The sequence below is a fragment of the Lemur catta genome, unplaced genomic scaffold (assembly GCF_020740605.2).
Source record: "Lemur catta isolate mLemCat1 unplaced genomic scaffold, mLemCat1.pri scaffold_178_ctg1, whole genome shotgun sequence".
In the NCBI taxonomy this organism is placed as follows: domain Eukaryota; kingdom Metazoa; phylum Chordata; class Mammalia; order Primates; family Lemuridae; genus Lemur; species Lemur catta.
In genome coordinates this window covers 11,593-39,565 of record NW_025423796.1, presented here as the reverse complement: position 1 = coordinate 39,565, position 27,973 = coordinate 11,593, and the positions used below count along the sequence as shown (strand labels likewise).

General features: G+C 54.6%; 6 non-coding genes and 6 pseudogenes across 6 annotated transcripts; all 12 read left to right on the top strand.

Moving 5' to 3' along the window:
• Nucleotides 1-851: 851 nt before the first annotated feature.
• Nucleotides 852-970, top strand: LOC123629583 (annotated as a pseudogene).
• A 1,195-nt stretch (nucleotides 971-2,165) lies between these two features.
• LOC123629576 lies at nucleotides 2,166-2,284 on the top strand. The gene has a single exon (XR_006732117.1). It is a non-coding gene; the product is annotated as a 5S ribosomal RNA (ribosomal RNA).
• Nucleotides 2,285-5,728: 3,444 nt separating this feature from the next.
• On the top strand, nucleotides 5,729-5,847 carry LOC123629582 (annotated as a pseudogene).
• Nucleotides 5,848-7,041: 1,194 nt separating this feature from the next.
• Nucleotides 7,042-7,160, top strand: LOC123629575. The gene has a single exon (XR_006732116.1). It is a non-coding gene; the product is annotated as a 5S ribosomal RNA (ribosomal RNA).
• A 3,444-nt stretch (nucleotides 7,161-10,604) lies between these two features.
• On the top strand, nucleotides 10,605-10,723 carry LOC123629581 (annotated as a pseudogene).
• Nucleotides 10,724-11,917: 1,194 nt separating this feature from the next.
• LOC123629590 lies at nucleotides 11,918-12,036 on the top strand. Its single transcript, XR_006732121.1, has one exon. It is a non-coding gene; the product is annotated as a 5S ribosomal RNA (ribosomal RNA).
• Nucleotides 12,037-15,481: 3,445 nt separating this feature from the next.
• LOC123629580 lies at nucleotides 15,482-15,600 on the top strand (annotated as a pseudogene).
• Nucleotides 15,601-16,794: 1,194 nt separating this feature from the next.
• Nucleotides 16,795-16,913, top strand: LOC123629589. Its single transcript, XR_006732120.1, has one exon. It is a non-coding gene; the product is annotated as a 5S ribosomal RNA (ribosomal RNA).
• Nucleotides 16,914-20,357: 3,444 nt separating this feature from the next.
• LOC123629579 lies at nucleotides 20,358-20,476 on the top strand (annotated as a pseudogene).
• Nucleotides 20,477-21,674: 1,198 nt separating this feature from the next.
• On the top strand, nucleotides 21,675-21,793 carry LOC123629588. Its single transcript, XR_006732119.1, has one exon. It is a non-coding gene; the product is annotated as a 5S ribosomal RNA (ribosomal RNA).
• Nucleotides 21,794-25,237: 3,444 nt separating this feature from the next.
• On the top strand, nucleotides 25,238-25,356 carry LOC123629578 (annotated as a pseudogene).
• A 1,200-nt stretch (nucleotides 25,357-26,556) lies between these two features.
• LOC123629585 lies at nucleotides 26,557-26,675 on the top strand. The gene has a single exon (XR_006732118.1). It is a non-coding gene; the product is annotated as a 5S ribosomal RNA (ribosomal RNA).
• Nucleotides 26,676-27,973: the final 1,298 nt, after the last annotated feature.

Sequence of the window (27,973 nt, the reverse complement as noted above, 5' to 3'; positions counted from 1 at the left end):
AAGCGTGCGTTTCCCGCCCCAGACCTCAAGTCAGCGTATGTCTCCAGTAAGTCTTAGGACCGTTTAATAACGATGGTTGGCGGAGACCACAATCTAGATGCTGGTGAAATGCACTAGTGTCGAGTTCGCACCTATGTCTCAGCACTTTCCGTGGAAAAACTTAAAAAAAAAAAAAAAAGAAAGAAAGAAAGAGAGAAAGAAAAGAAAAAAAAATTACAGGAAAACACATTGAGTTTACACTGATAATCCAAGTTCAAACTGAGAACTGAGAGTTTTTTTACATTACTTTACCGATTTCACCTCTTCCTCTCACACCCAGATTCCCAGTCCCCAAAGACACCAACAGCATTTCTTCTTTGCAGGATCCCACAGAATAATCGTAGCCATGCACCATAGAACCGTGGACTGGTTCCTACTGCATGAAGTAGGAAAGGCGAGGAAGGAACCTTCTATTGTTCCGGCTCCACTGTGAAAATGTAAGAGCTGCCGTCCGCCGAAGCCAGTCTGCTCATGTCCAAGGAGCTGTGAGCCACGTCACACTCCTTTGGAATATTTCCCTGAGCCTTCATGTGGGCTCCTGACGTCTGTAGAATCTGACAAGTCACACGTTGTCCTCCCGTTTGTGTCCTCCGTGCTTTGAATAGATGTGCTATTGAGTGCTTGATTTTTGTTGTCATAGGTGTATGTGTTTGTGGCAAAGTGTTGAGTGTTTGGTGTGTATGTAGCAGCTAGAGAGCGAGGCTCTGAAGGCTACTGGGCAGCAGGAGGGCGCGGGGTCGGGTGGGGGGCGCTGGGCCGGGAGGGCCGCGTAGCAGCTGGGCCTCTCGAGGCGTCCGGGGACGGCCGCTGCCGTCTAGGGCCATAGCACCCTGAACGTGCCCGATCTCGTCTGGTCTGGGAAGCTAAGCAGGGTCGGGCCCGGTTAGTACTTGGATGGGAGACCGCCTGGGAATACCGGGTGCTGTAGGCTTTTGCTTCTTCTTTTGTCCCGCCCGCCGGGGGGTCGGGGGTGGGGGGGCCCCCCCTCGCCTTCTGCGCCCGCCCCCACTTTCGCCCTCGGGCCCCGGCCCCTCCCCCCCCTCGGCGCGACCCGCTGCCCCCGCCCGGGGCTTCCTCCCCTCTCCCCCGCTGCAGCACCACCGCCAGGTGGCGGCAGCGGCAGAGCGTCCCAGGCGTTCCGTTGGGCCGGCAGCGGAGCCCCAACCCTGGGCCCCACACCGGGCCGGGGCCGGGCGGCGGGATCCCTAAGTGCCGCCGGGTCTCCTCTCCCCCGGACCCCGCACCCGCCGCCCCGCACTCCGGGACATCGCGTACACCCGGCGCGGGACAGCCCAGGGCGGCAAACCGTGTCCTGGGCCCCCGGACACCCGGCCCACCGTGCACTTTCTCTCCGCCGCACACCCGGGCCTCGGGCCCGGGCCTCACGCCGGGCGGGCTCCTCGCCGCCGACGGGGCTCCGAGAGACACACCGGCGCGCCGCACAGGGCGACTCGCTGGCCCCCTGGGCAGAGAGGACACACAACAGCACACGGAGCGCACGCACCCAAACCCAAACCACCCACCGGCCCCTGGACCCCTGGCTACACACCCCAAACCCCACCCCACCGGGCCACAGGATAGCCGGCTCCGGCCCCCCGCGCAGCCCCCCGCCCCCGCGCGGGGGCTGCTGCCACACGCAGGCCCTGAGGGGAATCGGGGCAGAACGGTCCTCCCCAGACGGGGGTGGGGTGGCGGGGTGGGGGGGGGACACTGCAGATCTTCAGGACCTCCGGGTGACGGACCAGCGGCAGGCGCGGCCCTGCCTCCTCCTCCCGGCCCCGCCCCAAAGCCCCTCCCCACCGTGCCCTCGCGTGGGCCGGCGGAGGGCCCTCTCTCGCGCACTCTCCGGCTCCGGCCCTCCGCCCCCACGCGTGGAAGCCTGTCCCTGCGCGCGTGCCCGTGGGTCTGCTCCTCGGGGTGTGGGACGGCGGTGCGTCCGTGGTTTGGGTGGGGGTGGGGGGGGTGCGCGCGCGAGACCCGTCAGGCTCCGCCTGGCCCCCCACCCCCACCCCGATAAGGGCAGGTGGGCTAGCGAAGGGCCAGGGCGGCGGGAGGGACCCGACTGCGCAGGGAGGGACGCGTCGCAGCAGATCGGCCTCTTGAGGCGTCCGGGGGCGGCCGCCCTCGTCTACGGCCAGACCGCCCTGAACGCGCCCGATCTCGTCTCACCTCGGAAGCTAAGCAGGGTCGGGCCCGGTTAGTACTTGGATGGGAGACCGCCTGGGAATCCCGGGTGCCGTAGGCTTTTTGCTCTGCTTCTTTTTCTGTCCCGCCCCCCTGGGCTGGGAAGGGGAGGGGGGGGCCTTCGCCCTCCGCGCCCGGCCCGGCTCCGCCCCCGGCCGGCCCGGACCCTGCCCCGTGGCCCCTGGAGACAGGGTCAGATTGGAGATGTGGAGGCTCAGTCCCCGAGGCTGTCGCCCCTCACACACCTGCCGCAGGTCCGGGCCTCCGGAACTTCTGACCGACCGGCTCTGAATTCAGGACACAGTCTAAAGTTGTCCAAGGAGATGACCACGTTACCACCCTAGGACAGGAAAAATTGGACCCTATCCACATATGCAGAAGAAGAGAATCTAAACAGCTGGCTATTCGTTCACGGTAACATAATTCAGGAATCCAGAGGCGAAGACATCTAGAAACACTTTTCAAACGTCTAAATCTTTAGAACATATTCTGAAGGATTAAGAAGTAGAAGCATTCTTTGGACAGTCACGAGCAAGACCAGGGTGTCGATAGGAAATCCTTCTGTTCGATACTGCAAGAGACGCTCCAAAAACATACTACAACAAGGGAAAACACTAACAATATATGGGAAAGGAAAATCACCTTTCTTCATTTTCCTCACCTCCTACGGTTCTCAAAAGAGAATGTTTGCCCCTATGCGCGGGAGACCTGTAGAAATCCTAGGTGAGTCCAGCAAGATAGCTCTAGATGAAATCAACATTCGATCGATAGTTTCGATATTTCTTATTTCCTCGCAAATACACAATAATGAATGCAATTCTTGAAAAGGATAACATTCAAAGTCACAGAAAATCCACACAGCACCTACGGGGCAAAGGTGCCAACTTAGATGGAAAACTTAGCAAAAACGTACATGATGGCTCCAATCGATGGAGAGGCTACCCCGTAGTCCTCGATAGACGGACACAGAGTCCCCAAACTAATCATTTCCCCCACATTAATAAATAATCCCATTTAAACAGGGTTTATAACTAGAAACTTACAATCTGCTTCTTTCTCTTTTTCTTTTAATTTGGGAAAGGGATATGTTAAAGAATGATGATCATGATCATGATTATCATTATGACTATTATATTAAATCGAATTAACCGTACCAAAACCCCACCACTCACCTTATAAAAATGGGAGTTGATGCATATGTGGGAAGCCGCTGTGTATCTTTGTCTCAAGGCGTGGAACCACAAAAACGCTTCTCCCAAACAAATCCCATCTCGACTGTCATCCTTTTCCTTGCTTTTCCTTTGAAAGTTTTTGCTCTCTGTTATAGGACTATCTCATTGAGGTAGTTTGTTAATTTCACAGTTTATAGAATACATGTGGAACCATTCTGGATTCCTTCTGGGCAACTTGTGTGCCAGGGGAAACCTTCTGTTTGGAGAATACTCCTCGCTTACACAGGAAGCTGCAGTTCATCAGCGCTGCTAGAGAATGGCACTGCACGAATCAGTCGAAGCATCTTTATGCGATCTTTGACTAGGTCCGTGTACAAGGGGCTCCCGTGAGGATTACCCTAGATGCTTCCTGGTCACATGTGCCCTATCTTCTCTCTGGTACGTGCTACTCAGAGAATATGCTTGCTCCTGAATTATGCCAGCATTTATTCATTTCCATTTAGGCTACAGTGTTTTCCAAATGGTCCTATAATTTCGCCTCCCATATCAGCAGGGTGTGTGCAAGAGTTTTCCTCAAAGCCAACACAGTGATCAGTTTCTTAAGTTTCCTCAATCTGGTGAGTTGGAAACTATATCTGGCTTCATTTTTTATTCTGCATTTCCTTGACCAATAATGAGGACACGGGGCCAAAGGCGTATTAAGCGTATTAAACGTAGATATTCTGTAACAGTCATATTTTGCCAATTATATGGGCTACAGATACCTTGTCCTGTTTGAAGCTTGTTTTTGACCCTCTTCATGATATCTTTGGAAACTTTTTATTATGGAAAATTTGAAATAGAAACAAAATCGGAAAGAATAGTAGAATACTTTCTCACTACCCTGACTCAAGAAATCACCAACCCCTGGCCAGATCTTGTTTCCTTTATACCCCTCCTACCTTAAGTTCATGATCCCCTTAATAATATCCCTCCAACGATAAAAAGTCAATATGTTTCTATCAAAGGTAGAGGCTTTCTTCCCTTTTTCAGGGTACTCACAGCCACATTATTCCATGTAAAAATTTCACCGTGTTAGAGATAACAGCAAGTACTCAATGTTTGCGTTTCCCTGAGACACACACGCTCATTTCAGTTTCTTTGAATCCAGTCCAAATACAGTCCATACCTTGTGAGGGGTTGAGATGTCTTTTGAAAGAGTGTCCATACATCGCGACTAGTCGGGGGCAGCCCCGGTTGTCACCATTTCCCTTTGTTTCCTACCGCTGTCCGCAGTGACCCGAGCTATTTTTGCATTGTGAGGGGTTTCATCGTGGATTTAAACGTATTGAACGTGTTTCAATATCTTGCAATTATTAGACTTGCTGGCGATCAAACCGTCCTGTGTTTGGCAAACGGGAGTCTACTCATTCTGGTTCCTGTGTCTTTTGACGTGACCCTCGTCCTGTTGGATATGGTAGCATCCGTGCTTCCCAGTATGAGAAGCGTGCGTTTCCCGCCCCAGACCTCAAGTCAGCGTATGTCTCCAGTAAGTCTTAGGACCGTTTAATAACGATGGTTGGCGGAGACCACAATCTAGATGCTGGTGAAATGCACTAGTGTCGAGTTCGCACCTATGTCTCAGCACTTTCCGTGGAAAAACTTAAAAAAAAAAAAAAAAGAAAGAAAGAAAGAGAGAAAGAAAAGAAAAAAAAATTACAGGAAAACACATTGAGTTTACACTGATAATCCAAGTTCAAACTGAGAACTGAGAGTTTTTTTACATTACTTTACCGATTTCACCTCTTCCTCTCACACCCAGATTCCCAGTCCCCAAAGACACCAACAGCATTTCTTCTTTGCAGGATCCCACAGAATAATCGTAGCCATGCACCATAGAACCGTGGACTGGTTCCTACTGCATGAAGTAGGAAAGGCGAGGAAGGAACCTTCTATTGTTCCGGCTCCACTGTGAAAATGTAAGAGCTGCCGTCCGCCGAAGCCAGTCTGCTCATGTCCAAGGAGCTGTGAGCCACGTCACACTCCTTTGGAATATTTCCCTGAGCCTTCATGTGGGCTCCTGACGTCTGTAGAATCTGACAAGTCACACGTTGTCCTCCCGTTTGTGTCCTCCGTGCTTTGAATAGATGTGCTATTGAGTGCTTGATTTTTGTTGTCATAGGTGTATGTGTTTGTGGCAAAGTGTTGAGTGTTTGGTGTGTATGTAGCAGCTAGAGAGCGAGGCTCTGAAGGCTACTGGGCAGCAGGAGGGCGCGGGGTCGGGTGGGGGGCGCTGGGCCGGGAGGGCCGCGTAGCAGCTGGGCCTCTCGAGGCGTCCGGGGACGGCCGCTGCCGTCTAGGGCCATAGCACCCTGAACGTGCCCGATCTCGTCTGGTCTGGGAAGCTAAGCAGGGTCGGGCCCGGTTAGTACTTGGATGGGAGACCGCCTGGGAATACCGGGTGCTGTAGGCTTTTGCTTCTTCTTTTGTCCCGCCCGCCGGGGGGTCGGGGGTGGGGGGGCCCCCCCTCGCCTTCTGCGCCCGCCCCCACTTTCGCCCTCGGGCCCCGGCCCCTCCCCCCCCTCGGCGCGACCCGCTGCCCCCGCCCGGGGCTTCCTCCCCTCTCCCCCGCTGCAGCACCACCGCCAGGTGGCGGCAGCGGCAGAGCGTCCCAGGCGTTCCGTTGGGCCGGCAGCGGAGCCCCAACCCTGGGCCCCACACCGGGCCGGGGCCGGGCGGCGGGATCCCTAAGTGCCGCCGGGTCTCCTCTCCCCCGGACCCCGCACCCGCCGCCCCGCACTCCGGGACATCGCGTACACCCGGCGCGGGACAGCCCAGGGCGGCAAACCGTGTCCTGGGCCCCCGGACACCCGGCCCACCGTGCACTTTCTCTCCGCCGCACACCCGGGCCTCGGGCCCGGGCCTCACGCCGGGCGGGCTCCTCGCCGCCGACGGGGCTCCGAGAGACACACCGGCGCGCCGCACAGGGCGACTCGCTGGCCCCCTGGGCAGAGAGGACACACAACAGCACACGGAGCGCACGCACCCAAACCCAAACCACCCACCGGCCCCTGGACCCCTGGCTACACACCCCAAACCCCACCCCACCGGGCCACAGGATAGCCGGCTCCGGCCCCCCGCGCAGCCCCCCGCCCCCGCGCGGGGGCTGCTGCCACACGCAGGCCCTGAGGGGAATCGGGGCAGAACGGTCCTCCCCAGACGGGGGTGGGGTGGCGGGGTGGGGGGGGGACACTGCAGATCTTCAGGACCTCCGGGTGACGGACCAGCGGCAGGCGCGGCCCTGCCTCCTCCTCCCGGCCCCGCCCCAAAGCCCCTCCCCACCGTGCCCTCGCGTGGGCCGGCGGAGGGCCCTCTCTCGCGCACTCTCCGGCTCCGGCCCTCCGCCCCCACGCGTGGAAGCCTGTCCCTGCGCGCGTGCCCGTGGGTCTGCTCCTCGGGGTGTGGGACGGCGGTGCGTCCGTGGTTTGGGTGGGGGTGGGGGGGTGCGCGCGCGAGACCCGTCAGGCTCCGCCTGGCCCCCCACCCCCACCCCGATAAGGGCAGGTGGGCTAGCGAAGGGCCAGGGCGGCGGGAGGGACCCGACTGCGCAGGGAGGGACGCGTCGCAGCAGATCGGCCTCTTGAGGCGTCCGGGGGCGGCCGCCCTCGTCTACGGCCAGACCGCCCTGAACGCGCCCGATCTCGTCTCACCTCGGAAGCTAAGCAGGGTCGGGCCCGGTTAGTACTTGGATGGGAGACCGCCTGGGAATCCCGGGTGCCGTAGGCTTTTTGCTCTGCTTCTTTTTCTGTCCCGCCCCCCTGGGCTGGGAAGGGGAGGGGGGGGCCTTCGCCCTCCGCGCCCGGCCCGGCTCCGCCCCCGGCCGGCCCGGACCCTGCCCCGTGGCCCCTGGAGACAGGGTCAGATTGGAGATGTGGAGGCTCAGTCCCCGAGGCTGTCGCCCCTCACACACCTGCCGCAGGTCCGGGCCTCCGGAACTTCTGACCGACCGGCTCTGAATTCAGGACACAGTCTAAAGTTGTCCAAGGAGATGACCACGTTACCACCCTAGGACAGGAAAAATTGGACCCTATCCACATATGCAGAAGAAGAGAATCTAAACAGCTGGCTATTCGTTCACGGTAACATAATTCAGGAATCCAGAGGCGAAGACATCTAGAAACACTTTTCAAACGTCTAAATCTTTAGAACATATTCTGAAGGATTAAGAAGTAGAAGCATTCTTTGGACAGTCACGAGCAAGACCAGGGTGTCGATAGGAAATCCTTCTGTTCGATACTGCAAGAGACGCTCCAAAAACATACTACAACAAGGGAAAACACTAACAATATATGGGAAAGGAAAATCACCTTTCTTCATTTTCCTCACCTCCTACGGTTCTCAAAAGAGAATGTTTGCCCCTATGCGCGGGAGACCTGTAGAAATCCTAGGTGAGTCCAGCAAGATAGCTCTAGATGAAATCAACATTCGATCGATAGTTTCGATATTTCTTATTTCCTCGCAAATACACAATAATGAATGCAATTCTTGAAAAGGATAACATTCAAAGTCACAGAAAATCCACACAGCACCTACGGGGCAAAGGTGCCAACTTAGATGGAAAACTTAGCAAAAACGTACATGATGGCTCCAATCGATGGAGAGGCTACCCCGTAGTCCTCGATAGACGGACACAGAGTCCCCAAACTAATCATTTCCCCCACATTAATAAATAATCCCATTTAAACAGGGTTTATAACTAGAAACTTACAATCTGCTTCTTTCTCTTTTTCTTTTAATTTGGGAAAGGGATATGTTAAAGAATGATGATCATGATCATGATTATCATTATGACTATTATATTAAATCGAATTAACCGTACCAAAACCCCACCACTCACCTTATAAAAATGGGAGTTGATGCATATGTGGGAAGCCGCTGTGTATCTTTGTCTCAAGGCGTGGAACCACAAAAACGCTTCTCCCAAACAAATCCCATCTCGACTGTCATCCTTTTCCTTGCTTTTCCTTTGAAAGTTTTTGCTCTCTGTTATAGGACTATCTCATTGAGGTAGTTTGTTAATTTCACAGTTTATAGAATACATGTGGAACCATTCTGGATTCCTTCTGGGCAACTTGTGTGCCAGGGGAAACCTTCTGTTTGGAGAATACTCCTCGCTTACACAGGAAGCTGCAGTTCATCAGCGCTGCTAGAGAATGGCACTGCACGAATCAGTCGAAGCATCTTTATGCGATCTTTGACTAGGTCCGTGTACAAGGGGCTCCCGTGAGGATTACCCTAGATGCTTCCTGGTCACATGTGCCCTATCTTCTCTCTGGTACGTGCTACTCAGAGAATATGCTTGCTCCTGAATTATGCCAGCATTTATTCATTTCCATTTAGGCTACAGTGTTTTCCAAATGGTCCTATAATTTCGCCTCCCATATCAGCAGGGTGTGTGCAAGAGTTTTCCTCAAAGCCAACACAGTGATCAGTTTCTTAAGTTTCCTCAATCTGGTGAGTTGGAAACTATATCTGGCTTCATTTTTTATTCTGCATTTCCTTGACCAATAATGAGGACACGGGGCCAAAGGCGTATTAAGCGTATTAAACGTAGATATTCTGTAACAGTCATATTTTGCCAATTATATGGGCTACAGATACCTTGTCCTGTTTGAAGCTTGTTTTTGACCCTCTTCATGATATCTTTGGAAACTTTTTATTATGGAAAATTTGAAATAGAAACAAAATCGGAAAGAATAGTAGAATACTTTCTCACTACCCTGACTCAAGAAATCACCAACCCCTGGCCAGATCTTGTTTCCTTTATACCCCTCCTACCTTAAGTTCATGATCCCCTTAATAATATCCCTCCAACGATAAAAAGTCAATATGTTTCTATCAAAGGTAGAGGCTTTCTTCCCTTTTTCAGGGTACTCACAGCCACATTATTCCATGTAAAAATTTCACCGTGTTAGAGATAACAGCAAGTACTCAATGTTTGCGTTTCCCTGAGACACACACGCTCATTTCAGTTTCTTTGAATCCAGTCCAAATACAGTCCATACCTTGTGAGGGGTTGAGATGTCTTTTGAAAGAGTGTCCATACATCGCGACTAGTCGGGGGCAGCCCCGGTTGTCACCATTTCCCTTTGTTTCCTACCGCTGTCCGCAGTGACCCGAGCTATTTTTGCATTGTGAGGGGTTTCATCGTGGATTTAAACGTATTGAACGTGTTTCAATATCTTGCAATTATTAGACTTGCTGGCGATCAAACCGTCCTGTGTTTGGCAAACGGGAGTCTACTCATTCTGGTTCCTGTGTCTTTTGACGTGACCCTCGTCCTGTTGGATATGGTAGCATCCGTGCTTCCCAGTATGAGAAGCGTGCGTTTCCCGCCCCAGACCTCAAGTCAGCGTATGTCTCCAGTAAGTCTTAGGACCGTTTAATAACGATGGTTGGCGGAGACCACAATCTAGATGCTGGTGAAATGCACTAGTGTCGAGTTCGCACCTATGTCTCAGCACTTTCCGTGGAAAAACTTAAAAAAAAAAAAAAAAGAAAGAAAGAAAGAGAGAAAGAAAAGAAAAAAAAATTACAGGAAAACACATTGAGTTTACACTGATAATCCAAGTTCAAACTGAGAACTGAGAGTTTTTTTACATTACTTTACCGATTTCACCTCTTCCTCTCACACCCAGATTCCCAGTCCCCAAAGACACCAACAGCATTTCTTCTTTGCAGGATCCCACAGAATAATCGTAGCCATGCACCATAGAACCGTGGACTGGTTCCTACTGCATGAAGTAGGAAAGGCGAGGAAGGAACCTTCTATTGTTCCGGCTCCACTGTGAAAATGTAAGAGCTGCCGTCCGCCGAAGCCAGTCTGCTCATGTCCAAGGAGCTGTGAGCCACGTCACACTCCTTTGGAATATTTCCCTGAGCCTTCATGTGGGCTCCTGACGTCTGTAGAATCTGACAAGTCACACGTTGTCCTCCCGTTTGTGTCCTCCGTGCTTTGAATAGATGTGCTATTGAGTGCTTGATTTTTGTTGTCATAGGTGTATGTGTTTGTGGCAAAGTGTTGAGTGTTTGGTGTGTATGTAGCAGCTAGAGAGCGAGGCTCTGAAGGCTACTGGGCAGCAGGAGGGCGCGGGGTCGGGTGGGGGGCGCTGGGCCGGGAGGGCCGCGTAGCAGCTGGGCCTCTCGAGGCGTCCGGGGACGGCCGCTGCCGTCTAGGGCCATAGCACCCTGAACGTGCCCGATCTCGTCTGGTCTGGGAAGCTAAGCAGGGTCGGGCCCGGTTAGTACTTGGATGGGAGACCGCCTGGGAATACCGGGTGCTGTAGGCTTTTGCTTCTTCTTTTGTCCCGCCCGCCGGGGGGTCGGGGGTGGGGGGGCCCCCCCTCGCCTTCTGCGCCCGCCCCCACTTTCGCCCTCGGGCCCCGGCCCCTCCCCCCCCTCGGCGCGACCCGCTGCCCCCGCCCGGGGCTTCCTCCCCTCTCCCCCGCTGCAGCACCACCGCCAGGTGGCGGCAGCGGCAGAGCGTCCCAGGCGTTCCGTTGGGCCGGCAGCGGAGCCCCAACCCTGGGCCCCACACCGGGCCGGGGCCGGGCGGCGGGATCCCTAAGTGCCGCCGGGTCTCCTCTCCCCCGGACCCCGCACCCGCCGCCCCGCACTCCGGGACATCGCGTACACCCGGCGCGGGACAGCCCAGGGCGGCAAACCGTGTCCTGGGCCCCCGGACACCCGGCCCACCGTGCACTTTCTCTCCGCCGCACACCCGGGCCTCGGGCCCGGGCCTCACGCCGGGCGGGCTCCTCGCCGCCGACGGGGCTCCGAGAGACACACCGGCGCGCCGCACAGGGCGACTCGCTGGCCCCCTGGGCAGAGAGGACACACAACAGCACACGGAGCGCACGCACCCAAACCCAAACCACCCACCGGCCCCTGGACCCCTGGCTACACACCCCAAACCCCACCCCACCGGGCCACAGGATAGCCGGCTCCGGCCCCCCGCGCAGCCCCCCGCCCCCGCGCGGGGGCTGCTGCCACACGCAGGCCCTGAGGGGAATCGGGGCAGAACGGTCCTCCCCAGACGGGGGTGGGGTGGCGGGGTGGGGGGGGGACACTGCAGATCTTCGGGACCTCCGGGTGACGGACCAGCGGCAGGCGCGGCCCTGCCTCCTCCTCCCGGCCCCGCCCCAAAGCCCCTCCCCACCGTGCCCTCGCGTGGGCCGGCGGAGGGCCCTCTCTCGCGCACTCTCCGGCTCCGGCCCTCCGCCCCCACGCGTGGAAGCCTGTCCCTGCGCGCGTGCCCGTGGGTCTGCTCCTCGGGGTGTGGGACGGCGGTGCGTCCGTGGTTTGGGTGGGGGTGGGGGGGTGCGCGCGCGAGACCCGTCAGGCTCCGCCTGGCCCCCCACCCCCACCCCGATAAGGGCAGGTGGGCTAGCGAAGGGCCAGGGCGGCGGGAGGGACCCGACTGCGCAGGGAGGGACGCGTCGCAGCAGATCGGCCTCTTGAGGCGTCCGGGGGCGGCCGCCCTCGTCTACGGCCAGACCGCCCTGAACGCGCCCGATCTCGTCTCACCTCGGAAGCTAAGCAGGGTCGGGCCCGGTTAGTACTTGGATGGGAGACCGCCTGGGAATCCCGGGTGCCGTAGGCTTTTTGCTCTGCTTCTTTTTCTGTCCCGCCCCCCTGGGCTGGGAAGGGGAGGGGGGGGGCCTTCGCCCTCCGCGCCCGGCCCGGCTCCGCCCCCGGCCGGCCCGGACCCTGCCCCGTGGCCCCTGGAGACAGGGTCAGATTGGAGATGTGGAGGCTCAGTCCCCGAGGCTGTCGCCCCTCACACACCTGCCGCAGGTCCGGGCCTCCGGAACTTCTGACCGACCGGCTCTGAATTCAGGACACAGTCTAAAGTTGTCCAAGGAGATGACCACGTTACCACCCTAGGACAGGAAAAATTGGACCCTATCCACATATGCAGAAGAAGAGAATCTAAACAGCTGGCTATTCGTTCACGGTAACATAATTCAGGAATCCAGAGGCGAAGACATCTAGAAACACTTTTCAAACGTCTAAATCTTTAGAACATATTCTGAAGGATTAAGAAGTAGAAGCATTCTTTGGACAGTCACGAGCAAGACCAGGGTGTCGATAGGAAATCCTTCTGTTCGATACTGCAAGAGACGCTCCAAAAACATACTACAACAAGGGAAAACACTAACAATATATGGGAAAGGAAAATCACCTTTCTTCATTTTCCTCACCTCCTACGGTTCTCAAAAGAGAATGTTTGCCCCTATGCGCGGGAGACCTGTAGAAATCCTAGGTGAGTCCAGCAAGATAGCTCTAGATGAAATCAACATTCGATCGATAGTTTCGATATTTCTTATTTCCTCGCAAATACACAATAATGAATGCAATTCTTGAAAAGGATAACATTCAAAGTCACAGAAAATCCACACAGCACCTACGGGGCAAAGGTGCCAACTTAGATGGAAAACTTAGCAAAAACGTACATGATGGCTCCAATCGATGGAGAGGCTACCCCGTAGTCCTCGATAGACGGACACAGAGTCCCCAAACTAATCATTTCCCCCACATTAATAAATAATCCCATTTAAACAGGGTTTATAACTAGAAACTTACAATCTGCTTCTTTCTCTTTTTCTTTTAATTTGGGAAAGGGATATGTTAAAGAATGATGATCATGATCATGATTATCATTATGACTATTATATTAAATCGAATTAACCGTACCAAAACCCCACCACTCACCTTATAAAAATGGGAGTTGATGCATATGTGGGAAGCCGCTGTGTATCTTTGTCTCAAGGCGTGGAACCACAAAAACGCTTCTCCCAAACAAATCCCATCTCGACTGTCATCCTTTTCCTTGCTTTTCCTTTGAAAGTTTTTGCTCTCTGTTATAGGACTATCTCATTGAGGTAGTTTGTTAATTTCACAGTTTATAGAATACATGTGGAACCATTCTGGATTCCTTCTGGGCAACTTGTGTGCCAGGGGAAACCTTCTGTTTGGAGAATACTCCTCGCTTACACAGGAAGCTGCAGTTCATCAGCGCTGCTAGAGAATGGCACTGCACGAATCAGTCGAAGCATCTTTATGCGATCTTTGACTAGGTCCGTGTACAAGGGGCTCCCGTGAGGATTACCCTAGATGCTTCCTGGTCACATGTGCCCTATCTTCTCTCTGGTACGTGCTACTCAGAGAATATGCTTGCTCCTGAATTATGCCAGCATTTATTCATTTCCATTTAGGCTACAGTGTTTTCCAAATGGTCCTATAATTTCGCCTCCCATATCAGCAGGGTGTGTGCAAGAGTTTTCCTCAAAGCCAACACAGTGATCAGTTTCTTAAGTTTCCTCAATCTGGTGAGTTGGAAACTATATCTGGCTTCATTTTTTATTCTGCATTTCCTTGACCAATAATGAGGACACGGGGCCAAAGGCGTATTAAGCGTATTAAACGTAGATATTCTGTAACAGTCATATTTTGCCAATTATATGGGCTACAGATACCTTGTCCTGTTTGAAGCTTGTTTTTGACCCTCTTCATGATATCTTTGGAAACTTTTTATTATGGAAAATTTGAAATAGAAACAAAATCGGAAAGAATAGTAGAATACTTTCTCACTACCCTGACTCAAGAAATCACCAACCCCTGGCCAGATCTTGTTTCCTTTATACCCCTCCTACCTTAAGTTCATGATCCCCTTAATAATATCCCTCCAACGATAAAAAGTCAATATGTTTCTATCAAAGGTAGAGGCTTTCTTCCCTTTTTCAGGGTACTCACAGCCACATTATTCCATGTAAAAATTTCACCGTGTTAGAGATAACAGCAAGTACTCAATGTTTGCGTTTCCCTGAGACACACACGCTCATTTCAGTTTCTTTGAATCCAGTCCAAATACAGTCCATACCTTGTGAGGGGTTGAGATGTCTTTTGAAAGAGTGTCCATACATCGCGACTAGTCGGGGGCAGCCCCGGTTGTCACCATTTCCCTTTGTTTCCTACCGCTGTCCGCAGTGACCCGAGCTATTTTTGCATTGTGAGGGGTTTCATCGTGGATTTAAACGTATTGAACGTGTTTCAATATCTTGCAATTATTAGACTTGCTGGCGATCAAACCGTCCTGTGTTTGGCAAACGGGAGTCTACTCATTCTGGTTCCTGTGTCTTTTGACGTGACCCTCGTCCTGTTGGATATGGTAGCATCCGTGCTTCCCAGTATGAGAAGCGTGCGTTTCCCGCCCCAGACCTCAAGTCAGCGTATGTCTCCAGTAAGTCTTAGGACCGTTTAATAACGATGGTTGGCGGAGACCACAATCTAGATGCTGGTGAAATGCACTAGTGTCGAGTTCGCACCTATGTCTCAGCACTTTCCGTGGAAAAACTTAAAAAAAAAAAAAAAAGAAAGAAAGAAAGAGAGAAAGAAAAGAAAAAAAAATTACAGGAAAACACATTGAGTTTACACTGATAATCCAAGTTCAAACTGAGAACTGAGAGTTTTTTTACATTACTTTACCGATTTCACCTCTTCCTCTCACACCCAGATTCCCAGTCCCCAAAGACACCAACAGCATTTCTTCTTTGCAGGATCCCACAGAATAATCGTAGCCATGCACCATAGAACCGTGGACTGGTTCCTACTGCATGAAGTAGGAAAGGCGAGGAAGGAACCTTCTATTGTTCCGGCTCCACTGTGAAAATGTAAGAGCTGCCGTCCGCCGAAGCCAGTCTGCTCATGTCCAAGGAGCTGTGAGCCACGTCACACTCCTTTGGAATATTTCCCTGAGCCTTCATGTGGGCTCCTGACGTCTGTAGAATCTGACAAGTCACACGTTGTCCTCCCGTTTGTGTCCTCCGTGCTTTGAATAGATGTGCTATTGAGTGCTTGATTTTTGTTGTCATAGGTGTATGTGTTTGTGGCAAAGTGTTGAGTGTTTGGTGTGTATGTAGCAGCTAGAGAGCGAGGCTCTGAAGGCTACTGGGCAGCAGGAGGGCGCGGGGTCGGGTGGGGGGCGCTGGGCCGGGAGGGCCGCGTAGCAGCTGGGCCTCTCGAGGCGTCCGGGGACGGCCGCTGCCGTCTAGGGCCATAGCACCCTGAACGTGCCCGATCTCGTCTGGTCTGGGAAGCTAAGCAGGGTCGGGCCCGGTTAGTACTTGGATGGGAGACCGCCTGGGAATACCGGGTGCTGTAGGCTTTTGCTTCTTCTTTTGTCCCGCCCGCCGGGGGGTCGGGGGTGGGGGGGCCCCCCCTCGCCTTCTGCGCCCGCCCCCACTTTCGCCCTCGGGCCCCGGCCCCTCCCCCCCCTCGGCGCGACCCGCTGCCCCCGCCCGGGGCTTCCTCCCCTCTCCCCCGCTGCAGCACCACCGCCAGGTGGCGGCAGCGGCAGAGCGTCCCAGGCGTTCCGTTGGGCCGGCAGCGGAGCCCCAACCCTGGGCCCCACACCGGGCCGGGGCCGGGCGGCGGGATCCCTAAGTGCCGCCGGGTCTCCTCTCCCCCGGACCCCGCACCCGCCGCCCCGCACTCCGGGACATCGCGTACACCCGGCGCGGGACAGCCCAGGGCGGCAAACCGTGTCCTGGGCCCCCGGACACCCGGCCCACCGTGCACTTTCTCTCCGCCGCACACCCGGGCCTCGGGCCCGGGCCTCACGCCGGGCGGGCTCCTCGCCGCCGACGGGGCTCCGAGAGACACACCGGCGCGCCGCACAGGGCGACTCGCTGGCCCCCTGGGCAGAGAGGACACACAACAGCACACGGAGCGCACGCACCCAAACCCAAACCACCCACCGGCCCCTGGACCCCTGGCTACACACCCCAAACCCCACCCCACCGGGCCACAGGATAGCCGGCTCCGGCCCCCCGCGCAGCCCCCCGCCCCCGCGCGGGGGCTGCTGCCACACGCAGGCCCTGAGGGGAATCGGGGCAGAACGGTCCTCCCCAGACGGGGGTGGGGTGGCGGGGTGGGGGGGGGACACTGCAGATCTTCAGGACCTCCGGGTGACGGACCAGCGGCAGGCGCGGCCCTGCCTCCTCCTCCCGGCCCCGCCCCAAAGCCCCTCCCCACCGTGCCCTCGCGTGGGCCGGCGGAGGGCCCTCTCTCGCGCACTCTCCGGCTCCGGCCCTCCGCCCCCACGCGTGGAAGCCTGTCCCTGCGCGCGTGCCCGTGGGTCTGCTCCTCGGGGTGTGGGACGGCGGTGCGTCCGTGGTTTGGGTGGGGGTGGGGGGGTGCGCGCGCGAGACCCGTCAGGCTCCGCCTGGCCCCCCACCCCCACCCCGATAAGGGCAGGTGGGCTAGCGAAGGGCCAGGGCGGCGGGAGGGACCCGACTGCGCAGGGAGGGACGCGTCGCAGCAGATCGGCCTCTTGAGGCGTCCGGGGGCGGCCGCCCTCGTCTACGGCCAGACCGCCCTGAACGCGCCCGATCTCGTCTCACCTCGGAAGCTAAGCAGGGTCGGGCCCGGTTAGTACTTGGATGGGAGACCGCCTGGGAATCCCGGGTGCCGTAGGCTTTTTGCTCTGCTTCTTTTTCTGTCCCGCCCCCCTGGGCTGGGAAGGGGAGGGGGGGGCCTTCGCCCTCCGCGCCCGGCCCGGCTCCGCCCCCGGCCGGCCCGGACCCTGCCCCGTGGCCCCTGGAGACAGGGTCAGATTGGAGATGTGGAGGCTCAGTCCCCGAGGCTGTCGCCCCTCACACACCTGCCGCAGGTCCGGGCCTCCGGAACTTCTGACCGACCGGCTCTGAATTCAGGACACAGTCTAAAGTTGTCCAAGGAGATGACCACGTTACCACCCTAGGACAGGAAAAATTGGACCCTATCCACATATGCAGAAGAAGAGAATCTAAACAGCTGGCTATTCGTTCACGGTAACATAATTCAGGAATCCAGAGGCGAAGACATCTAGAAACACTTTTCAAACGTCTAAATCTTTAGAACATATTCTGAAGGATTAAGAAGTAGAAGCATTCTTTGGACAGTCACGAGCAAGACCAGGGTGTCGATAGGAAATCCTTCTGTTCGATACTGCAAGAGACGCTCCAAAAACATACTACAACAAGGGAAAACACTAACAATATATGGGAAAGGAAAATCACCTTTCTTCATTTTCCTCACCTCCTACGGTTCTCAAAAGAGAATGTTTGCCCCTATGCGCGGGAGACCTGTAGAAATCCTAGGTGAGTCCAGCAAGATAGCTCTAGATGAAATCAACATTCGATCGATAGTTTCGATATTTCTTATTTCCTCGCAAATACACAATAATGAATGCAATTCTTGAAAAGGATAACATTCAAAGTCACAGAAAATCCACACAGCACCTACGGGGCAAAGGTGCCAACTTAGATGGAAAACTTAGCAAAAACGTACATGATGGCTCCAATCGATGGAGAGGCTACCCCGTAGTCCTCGATAGACGGACACAGAGTCCCCAAACTAATCATTTCCCCCACATTAATAAATAATCCCATTTAAACAGGGTTTATAACTAGAAACTTACAATCTGCTTCTTTCTCTTTTTCTTTTAATTTGGGAAAGGGATATGTTAAAGAATGATGATCATGATCATGATTATCATTATGACTATTATATTAAATCGAATTAACCGTACCAAAACCCCACCACTCACCTTATAAAAATGGGAGTTGATGCATATGTGGGAAGCCGCTGTGTATCTTTGTCTCAAGGCGTGGAACCACAAAAACGCTTCTCCCAAACAAATCCCATCTCGACTGTCATCCTTTTCCTTGCTTTTCCTTTGAAAGTTTTTGCTCTCTGTTATAGGACTATCTCATTGAGGTAGTTTGTTAATTTCACAGTTTATAGAATACATGTGGAACCATTCTGGATTCCTTCTGGGCAACTTGTGTGCCAGGGGAAACCTTCTGTTTGGAGAATACTCCTCGCTTACACAGGAAGCTGCAGTTCATCAGCGCTGCTAGAGAATGGCACTGCACGAATCAGTCGAAGCATCTTTATGCGATCTTTGACTAGGTCCGTGTACAAGGGGCTCCCGTGAGGATTACCCTAGATGCTTCCTGGTCACATGTGCCCTATCTTCTCTCTGGTACGTGCTACTCAGAGAATATGCTTGCTCCTGAATTATGCCAGCATTTATTCATTTCCATTTAGGCTACAGTGTTTTCCAAATGGTCCTATAATTTCGCCTCCCATATCAGCAGGGTGTGTGCAAGAGTTTTCCTCAAAGCCAACACAGTGATCAGTTTCTTAAGTTTCCTCAATCTGGTGAGTTGGAAACTATATCTGGCTTCATTTTTTATTCTGCATTTCCTTGACCAATAATGAGGACACGGGGCCAAAGGCGTATTAAGCGTATTAAACGTAGATATTCTGTAACAGTCATATTTTGCCAATTATATGGGCTACAGATACCTTGTCCTGTTTGAAGCTTGTTTTTGACCCTCTTCATGATATCTTTGGAAACTTTTTATTATGGAAAATTTGAAATAGAAACAAAATCGGAAAGAATAGTAGAATACTTTCTCACTACCCTGACTCAAGAAATCACCAACCCCTGGCCAGATCTTGTTTCCTTTATACCCCTCCTACCTTAAGTTCATGATCCCCTTAATAATATCCCTCCAACGATAAAAAGTCAATATGTTTCTATCAAAGGTAGAGGCTTTCTTCCCTTTTTCAGGGTACTCACAGCCACATTATTCCATGTAAAAATTTCACCGTGTTAGAGATAACAGCAAGTACTCAATGTTTGCGTTTCCCTGAGACACACACGCTCATTTCAGTTTCTTTGAATCCAGTCCAAATACAGTCCATACCTTGTGAGGGGTTGAGATGTCTTTTGAAAGAGTGTCCATACATCGCGACTAGTCGGGGGCAGCCCCGGTTGTCACCATTTCCCTTTGTTTCCTACCGCTGTCCGCAGTGACCCGAGCTATTTTTGCATTGTGAGGGGTTTCATCGTGGATTTAAACGTATTGAACGTGTTTCAATATCTTGCAATTATTAGACTTGCTGGCGATCAAACCGTCCTGTGTTTGGCAAACGGGAGTCTACTCATTCTGGTTCCTGTGTCTTTTGACGTGACCCTCGTCCTGTTGGATATGGTAGCATCCGTGCTTCCCAGTATGAGAAGCGTGCGTTTCCCGCCCCAGACCTCAAGTCAGCGTATGTCTCCAGTAAGTCTTAGGACCGTTTAATAACGATGGTTGGCGGAGACCACAATCTAGATGCTGGTGAAATGCACTAGTGTCGAGTTCGCACCTATGTCTCAGCACTTTCCGTGGAAAAACTTAAAAAAAAAAAAAAAAGAAAGAAAGAAAGAGAGAAAGAAAAGAAAAAAAAATTACAGGAAAACACATTGAGTTTACACTGATAATCCAAGTTCAAACTGAGAACTGAGAGTTTTTTTACATTACTTTACCGATTTCACCTCTTCCTCTCACACCCAGATTCCCAGTCCCCAAAGACACCAACAGCATTTCTTCTTTGCAGGATCCCACAGAATAATCGTAGCCATGCACCATAGAACCGTGGACTGGTTCCTACTGCATGAAGTAGGAAAGGCGAGGAAGGAACCTTCTATTGTTCCGGCTCCACTGTGAAAATGTAAGAGCTGCCGTCCGCCGAAGCCAGTCTGCTCATGTCCAAGGAGCTGTGAGCCACGTCACACTCCTTTGGAATATTTCCCTGAGCCTTCATGTGGGCTCCTGACGTCTGTAGAATCTGACAAGTCACACGTTGTCCTCCCGTTTGTGTCCTCCGTGCTTTGAATAGATGTGCTATTGAGTGCTTGATTTTTGTTGTCATAGGTGTATGTGTTTGTGGCAAAGTGTTGAGTGTTTGGTGTGTATGTAGCAGCTAGAGAGCGAGGCTCTGAAGGCTACTGGGCAGCAGGAGGGCGCGGGGTCGGGTGGGGGGCGCTGGGCCGGGAGGGCCGCGTAGCAGCTGGGCCTCTCGAGGCGTCCGGGGACGGCCGCTGCCGTCTAGGGCCATAGCACCCTGAACGTGCCCGATCTCGTCTGGTCTGGGAAGCTAAGCAGGGTCGGGCCCGGTTAGTACTTGGATGGGAGACCGCCTGGGAATACCGGGTGCTGTAGGCTTTTGCTTCTTCTTTTGTCCCGCCCGCCGGGGGGTCGGGGGTGGGGGGGCCCCCCCTCGCCTTCTGCGCCCGCCCCCACTTTCGCCCTCGGGCCCCGGCCCCTCCCCCCCCCTCGGCGCGACCCGCTGCCCCCCGCCCGGGGCTTCCTCCCCTCTCCCCCGCTGCAGCACCACCGCCAGGTGGCGGCAGCGGCAGAGCGTCCCAGGCGTTCCGTTGGGCCGGCAGCGGAGCCCCAACCCTGGGCCCCACACCGGGCCGGGGCCGGGCGGCGGGATCCCTAAGTGCCGCCGGGTCTCCTCTCCCCCGGACCCCGCACCCGCCGCCCCGCACTCCGGGACATCGCGTACACCCGGCGCGGGACAGCCCAGGGCGGCAAACCGTGTCCTGGGCCCCCGGACACCCGGCCCACCGTGCACTTTCTCTCCGCCGCACACCCGGGCCTCGGGCCCGGGCCTCACGCCGGGCGGGCTCCTCGCCGCCGACGGGGCTCCGAGAGACACACCGGCGCGCCGCACAGGGCGACTCGCTGGCCCCCTGGGCAGAGAGGACACACAACAGCACACGGAGCGCACGCACCCAAACCCAAACCACCCACCGGCCCCTGGACCCCTGGCTACACACCCCAAACCCCACCCCACCCGGGCCACAGGATAGCCGGCTCCGGCCCCCCGCGCAGCCCCCCCGCCCCCGCGCGGGGGCTGCTGCCACACGCAGGCCCTGAGGGGAATCGGGGCAGAACGGTCCTCCCCAGACGGGGGTGGGGTGGCGGGGTGGGGGGGGGACACTGCAGATCTTCAGGACCTCCGGGTGACGGACCAGCGGCAGGCGCGGCCCTGCCTCCTCCTCCCGGCCCCGCCCCAAAGCCCCTCCCCACCGTGCCCTCGCGTGGGCCGGCGGAGGGCCCTCTCTCGCGCACTCTCCGGCTCCGGCCCTCCGCCCCCACGCGTGGAAGCCTGTCCCTGCGCGCGTGCCCGTGGGTCTGCTCCTCGGGGTGTGGGACGGCGGTGCGTCCGTGGTTTGGGTGGGGGTGGGGGGGTGCGCGCGCGAGACCCGTCAGGCTCCGCCTGGCCCCCCACCCCCACCCCGATAAGGGCAGGTGGGCTAGCGAAGGGCCAGGGCGGCGGGAGGGACCCGACTGCGCAGGGAGGGACGCGTCGCAGCAGATCGGCCTCTTGAGGCGTCCGGGGGCGGCCGCCCTCGTCTACGGCCAGACCGCCCTGAACGCGCCCGATCTCGTCTCACCTCGGAAGCTAAGCAGGGTCGGGCCCGGTTAGTACTTGGATGGGAGACCGCCTGGGAATCCCGGGTGCCGTAGGCTTTTTGCTCTGCTTCTTTTTCTGTCCCGCCCCCCTGGGCTGGGAAGGGGAGGGGGGGGCCTTCGCCCTCCGCGCCCGGCCCGGCTCCGCCCCCGGCCGGCCCGGACCCTGCCCCGTGGCCCCTGGAGACAGGGTCAGATTGGAGATGTGGAGGCTCAGTCCCCGAGGCTGTCGCCCCTCACACACCTGCCGCAGGTCCGGGCCTCCGGAACTTCTGACCGACCGGCTCTGAATTCAGGACACAGTCTAAAGTTGTCCAAGGAGATGACCACGTTACCACCCTAGGACAGGAAAAATTGGACCCTATCCACATATGCAGAAGAAGAGAATCTAAACAGCTGGCTATTCGTTCACGGTAACATAATTCAGGAATCCAGAGGCGAAGACATCTAGAAACACTTTTCAAACGTCTAAATCTTTAGAACATATTCTGAAGGATTAAGAAGTAGAAGCATTCTTTGGACAGTCACGAGCAAGACCAGGGTGTCGATAGGAAATCCTTCTGTTCGATACTGCAAGAGACGCTCCAAAAACATACTACAACAAGGGAAAACACTAACAATATATGGGAAAGGAAAATCACCTTTCTTCATTTTCCTCACCTCCTACGGTTCTCAAAAGAGAATGTTTGCCCCTATGCGCGGGAGACCTGTAGAAATCCTAGGTGAGTCCAGCAAGATAGCTCTAGATGAAATCAACATTCGATCGATAGTTTCGATATTTCTTATTTCCTCGCAAATACACAATAATGAATGCAATTCTTGAAAAGGATAACATTCAAAGTCACAGAAAATCCACACAGCACCTACGGGGCAAAGGTGCCAACTTAGATGGAAAACTTAGCAAAAACGTACATGATGGCTCCAATCGATGGAGAGGCTACCCCGTAGTCCTCGATAGACGGACACAGAGTCCCCAAACTAATCATTTCCCCCACATTAATAAATAATCCCATTTAAACAGGGTTTATAACTAGAAACTTACAATCTGCTTCTTTCTCTTTTTCTTTTAATTTGGGAAAGGGATATGTTAAAGAATGATGATCATGATCATGATTATCATTATGACTATTATATTAAATCGAATTAACCGTACCAAAACCCCACCACTCACCTTATAAAAATGGGAGTTGATGCATATGTGGGAAGCCGCTGTGTATCTTTGTCTCAAGGCGTGGAACCACAAAAACGCTTCTCCCAAACAAATCCCATCTCGACTGTCATCCTTTTCCTTGCTTTTCCTTTGAAAGTTTTTGCTCTCTGTTATAGGACTATCTCATTGAGGTAGTTTGTTAATTTCACAGTTTATAGAATACATGTGGAACCATTCTGGATTCCTTCTGGGCAACTTGTGTGCCAGGGGAAACCTTCTGTTTGGAGAATACTCCTCGCTTACACAGGAAGCTGCAGTTCATCAGCGCTGCTAGAGAATGGCACTGCACGAATCAGTCGAAGCATCTTTATGCGATCTTTGACTAGGTCCGTGTACAAGGGGCTCCCGTGAGGATTACCCTAGATGCTTCCTGGTCACATGTGCCCTATCTTCTCTCTGGTACGTGCTACTCAGAGAATATGCTTGCTCCTGAATTATGCCAGCATTTATTCATTTCCATTTAGGCTACAGTGTTTTCCAAATGGTCCTATAATTTCGCCTCCCATATCAGCAGGGTGTGTGCAAGAGTTTTCCTCAAAGCCAACACAGTGATCAGTTTCTTAAGTTTCCTCAATCTGGTGAGTTGGAAACTATATCTGGCTTCATTTTTTATTCTGCATTTCCTTGACCAATAATGAGGACACGGGGCCAAAGGCGTATTAAGCGTATTAAACGTAGATATTCTGTAACAGTCATATTTTGCCAATTATATGGGCTACAGATACCTTGTCCTGTTTGAAGCTTGTTTTTGACCCTCTTCATGATATCTTTGGAAACTTTTTATTATGGAAAATTTGAAATAGAAACAAAATCGGAAAGAATAGTAGAATACTTTCTCACTACCCTGACTCAAGAAATCACCAACCCCTGGCCAGATCTTGTTTCCTTTATACCCCTCCTACCTTAAGTTCATGATCCCCTTAATAATATCCCTCCAACGATAAAAAGTCAATATGTTTCTATCAAAGGTAGAGGCTTTCTTCCCTTTTTCAGGGTACTCACAGCCACATTATTCCATGTAAAAATTTCACCGTGTTAGAGATAACAGCAAGTACTCAATGTTTGCGTTTCCCTGAGACACACACGCTCATTTCAGTTTCTTTGAATCCAGTCCAAATACAGTCCATACCTTGTGAGGGGTTGAGATGTCTTTTGAAAGAGTGTCCATACATCGCGACTAGTCGGGGGCAGCCCCGGTTGTCACCATTTCCCTTTGTTTCCTACCGCTGTCCGCAGTGACCCGAGCTATTTTTGCATTGTGAGGGGTTTCATCGTGGATTTAAACGTATTGAACGTGTTTCAATATCTTGCAATTATTAGACTTGCTGGCGATCAAACCGTCCTGTGTTTGGCAAACGGGAGTCTACTCATTCTGGTTCCTGTGTCTTTTGACGTGACCCTCGTCCTGTTGGATATGGTAGCATCCGTGCTTCCCAGTATGAGAAGCGTGCGTTTCCCGCCCCAGACCTCAAGTCAGCGTATGTCTCCAGTAAGTCTTAGGACCGTTTAATAACGATGGTTGGCGGAGACCACAATCTAGATGCTGGTGAAATGCACTAGTGTCGAGTTCGCACCTATGTCTCAGCACTTTCCGTGGAAAAACTTAAAAAAAAAAAAAAAAGAAAGAAAGAAAGAGAGAAAGAAAAGAAAAAAAAATTACAGGAAAACACATTGAGTTTACACTGATAATCCAAGTTCAAACTGAGAACTGAGAGTTTTTTTACATTACTTTACCGATTTCACCTCTTCCTCTCACACCCAGATTCCCAGTCCCCAAAGACACCAACAGCATTTCTTCTTTGCAGGATCCCACAGAATAATCGTAGCCATGCACCATAGAACCGTGGACTGGTTCCTACTGCATGAAGTAGGAAAGGCGAGGAAGGAACCTTCTATTGTTCCGGCTCCACTGTGAAAATGTAAGAGCTGCCGTCCGCCGAAGCCAGTCTGCTCATGTCCAAGGAGCTGTGAGCCACGTCACACTCCTTTGGAATATTTCCCTGAGCCTTCATGTGGGCTCCTGACGTCTGTAGAATCTGACAAGTCACACGTTGTCCTCCCGTTTGTGTCCTCCGTGCTTTGAATAGATGTGCTATTGAGTGCTTGATTTTTGTTGTCATAGGTGTATGTGTTTGTGGCAAAGTGTTGAGTGTTTGGTGTGTATGTAGCAGCTAGAGAGCGAGGCTCTGAAGGCTACTGGGCAGCAGGAGGGCGCGGGGTCGGGTGGGGGGCGCTGGGCCGGGAGGGCCGCGTAGCAGCTGGGCCTCTCGAGGCGTCCGGGGACGGCCGCTGCCGTCTAGGGCCATAGCACCCTGAACGTGCCCGATCTCGTCTGGTCTGGGAAGCTAAGCAGGGTCGGGCCCGGTTAGTACTTGGATGGGAGACCGCCTGGGAATACCGGGTGCTGTAGGCTTTTGCTTCTTCTTTTGTCCCGCCCGCCGGGGGGTCGGGGGTGGGGGGGCCCCCCCTCGCCTTCTGCGCCCGCCCCCACTTTCGCCCTCGGGCCCCGGCCCCTCCCCCCCCTCCCTCGGCGCGACCCGCTGCCCCCCGCCCGGGGCTTCCTCCCCTCTCCCCCGCTGCAGCACCACCGCCAGGTGGCGGCAGCGGCAGAGCGTCCCAGGCGTTCCGTTGGGCCGGCAGCGGAGCCCCAACCCTGGGCCCCACACCGGGCCGGGGCCGGGCGGCGGGATCCCTAAGTGCCGCCGGGTCTCCTCTCCCCCGGACCCCGCACCCGCCGCCCCGCACTCCGGGACATCGCGTACACCCGGCGCGGGACAGCCCAGGGCGGCAAACCGTGTCCTGGGCCCCCGGACACCCGGCCCACCGTGCACTTTCTCTCCGCCGCACACCCGGGCCTCGGGCCCGGGCCTCACGCCGGGCGGGCTCCTCGCCGCCGACGGGGCTCCGAGAGACACACCGGCGCGCCGCACAGGGCGACTCGCTGGCCCCCTGGGCAGAGAGGACACACAACAGCACACGGAGCGCACGCACCCAAACCCAAACCACCCACCGGCCCCTGGACCCCTGGCTACACACCCCAAACCCCACCCCACCGGGCCACAGGATAGCCGGCTCCGGCCCCCCGCGCAGCCCCCCGCCCCCGCGCGGGGGCTGCTGCCACACGCAGGCCCTGAGGGGAATCGGGGCAGAACGGTCCTCCCCAGACGGGGGTGGGGTGGCGGGGTGGGGGGGGGACACTGCAGATCTTCAGGACCTCCGGGTGACGGACCAGCGGCAGGCGCGGCCCTGCCTCCTCCTCCCGGCCCCGCCCCAAAGCCCCTCCCCACCGTGCCCTCGCGTGGGCCGGCGGAGGGCCCTCTCTCGCGCACATCTCCGGCTCCGGCCCTCCGCCCCCACGCGTGGAAGCCTGTCCCTGCGCGCGTGCCCGTGGGTCTGCTCCTCGGGGTGTGGGACGGCGGTGCGTCCGTGGTTTGGGTGGGGGTGGGGGGGTGCGCGCGCGAGACCCGTCAGGCTCCGCCTGGCCCCCCACCCCCACCCCGATAAGGGCAGGTGGGCTAGCGAAGGGCCAGGGCGGCGGGAGGGACCCGACTGCGCAGGGAGGGACGCGTCGCAGCAGATCGGCCTCTTGAGGCGTCCGGGGGCGGCCGCCCTCGTCTACGGCCAGACCGCCCTGAACGCGCCCGATCTCGTCTCACCTCGGAAGCTAAGCAGGGTCGGGCCCGGTTAGTACTTGGATGGGAGACCGCCTGGGAATCCCGGGTGCCGTAGGCTTTTTGCTCTGCTTCTTTTTCTGTCCCGCCCCCCTGGGCTGGGAAGGGGAGGGGGGGGCCTTCGCCCTCCGCGCCCGGCCCGGCTCCGCCCCCGGCCGGCCCGGACCCTGCCCCGTGGCCCCTGGAGACAGGGTCAGATTGGAGATGTGGAGGCTCAGTCCCCGAGGCTGTCGCCCCTCACACACCTGCCGCAGGTCCGGGCCTCCGGAACTTCTGACCGACCGGCTCTGAATTCAGGACACAGTCTAAAGTTGTCCAAGGAGATGACCACGTTACCACCCTAGGACAGGAAAAATTGGACCCTATCCACATATGCAGAAGAAGAGAATCTAAACAGCTGGCTATTCGTTCACGGTAACATAATTCAGGAATCCAGAGGCGAAGACATCTAGAAACACTTTTCAAACGTCTAAATCTTTAGAACATATTCTGAAGGATTAAGAAGTAGAAGCATTCTTTGGACAGTCACGAGCAAGACCAGGGTGTCGATAGGAAATCCTTCTGTTCGATACTGCAAGAGACGCTCCAAAAACATACTACAACAAGGGAAAACACTAACAATATATGGGAAAGGAAAATCACCTTTCTTCATTTTCCTCACCTCCTACGGTTCTCAAAAGAGAATGTTTGCCCCTATGCGCGGGAGACCTGTAGAAATCCTAGGTGAGTCCAGCAAGATAGCTCTAGATGAAATCAACATTCGATCGATAGTTTCGATATTTCTTATTTCCTCGCAAATACACAATAATGAATGCAATTCTTGAAAAGGATAACATTCAAAGTCACAGAAAATCCACACAGCACCTACGGGGCAAAGGTGCCAACTTAGATGGAAAACTTAGCAAAAACGTACATGATGGCTCCAATCGATGGAGAGGCTACCCCGTAGTCCTCGATAGACGGACACAGAGTCCCCAAACTAATCATTTCCCCCACATTAATAAATAATCCCATTTAAACAGGGTTTATAACTAGAAACTTACAATCTGCTTCTTTCTCTTTTTCTTTTAATTTGGGAAAGGGATATGTTAAAGAATGATGATCATGATCATGATTATCATTATGACTATTATATTAAATCGAATTAACCGTACCAAAACCCCACCACTCACCTTATAAAAATGGGAGTTGATGCATATGTGGGAAGCCGCTGTGTATCTTTGTCTCAAGGCGTGGAACCACAAAAACGCTTCTCCCAAACAAATCCCATCTCGACTGTCATCCTTTTCCTTGCTTTTCCTTTGAAAGTTTTTGCTCTCTGTTATAGGACTATCTCATTGAGGTAGTTTGTTAATTTCA